We start from the raw sequence: 1,157 nt of genomic DNA, 5'->3' as shown, positions 1-1,157 counted from the left end.
CTTCCTTCACCCCCTTCACTATCTATTTTTCAATTGACAAAATTGTTGTCGTTGCTGCCTCCACCCTCTTCTCATTTCCTCTGTGTATTTTTCGATCGACCATAATCACCGCCATTGCTACAACTTCCAGCAACGACGATGATCTTCTTCTTTGTCCGCCCCCTTCCCCTCTTCATTCTACAATATAGAGAGAAAAAAATGTGTTGGAGGATAAGTTCCTTACCATGGACCCTACCCATTCCTGGGTTTTTCTAGATGGTAGGTTTAGTTAATCTAGTGATAGTGGATTTAATCTCAACAGAAAAGGGACCGACGTGTAGTGCTGGAGGTGGTGGTGGTGGCGACACGTGGGTGGTGGTTCGGGCAGCATTAGCAACAACAACCATGAAGGGGTGTTGAAAGCAAACATGGGGCACAGAGTTTGGATGGCTGGACTTGGGATGTGGGTTTCACCTTGTAGATGCATCCGGACCTTGATGAGGTCAAGTGGGTGGGTGGAACAGCTAGCAATAATCAAGGCGATGCCTCTTTCAATGAAACCTTTAAGACCCATCTCGATCCCTGATTCACAATCATCGACGGGAAAGGAAAATGTACTATAGGATGTAGAGACGAGCTGCGTGTTTTGCCGCTTTTGGAGACGAGCTCCACTACCCTGTCTTTACATTTTCTATTTTTTAATTAAATCTCTAGCTTTCAAAACCGCTTCTGGGTTCGTTTGGTTAGTAATTCAAGATTTTTGTATATATGGAAGGTGGTGGGTTCAAATTGTCATATCTGAATTGTTGGGGCTACCGGAGATGGGTAGTAGATTGCCATAGAAGATTGTCCCATTTTCTTCATTTTATTTTGAAGAAGAATAAAGGGTAAAATAGTCTTTTTTGTCTTTCTGTTAACAGATGCTAAGAGCAAGGGAAGTATTAGTCAATTGGAAACAATAGGGGTAGCATTAGTCAGTTTTTGAACAATAAGAATGCACAATCAATTAGCTAAACCATAAGGGTCGTTTAAGAAATTTACCCTATAAATTAATATAGAAGAATGGTCAGAAAAGGCTTCATGGAAGCATGTGTTCATGCTTGATGATTGGATTGAAAATATTGTAGAAGACTTGTCTATGCTTGAAAATCCTTATGCTAGAAAATGCCCCTATATAT

The sequence above is a fragment of the Nelumbo nucifera genome, chromosome 5 (genome assembly GCF_055504915.1).
Source record: "Nelumbo nucifera cultivar China Antique chromosome 5, China Antique-T2T, whole genome shotgun sequence".
NCBI lineage: Eukaryota > Viridiplantae > Streptophyta > Magnoliopsida > Proteales > Nelumbonaceae > Nelumbo > Nelumbo nucifera.
The sequence above is the reverse complement of the archived record's forward strand: the minus strand, read 5'-3'. Positions refer to the sequence as shown.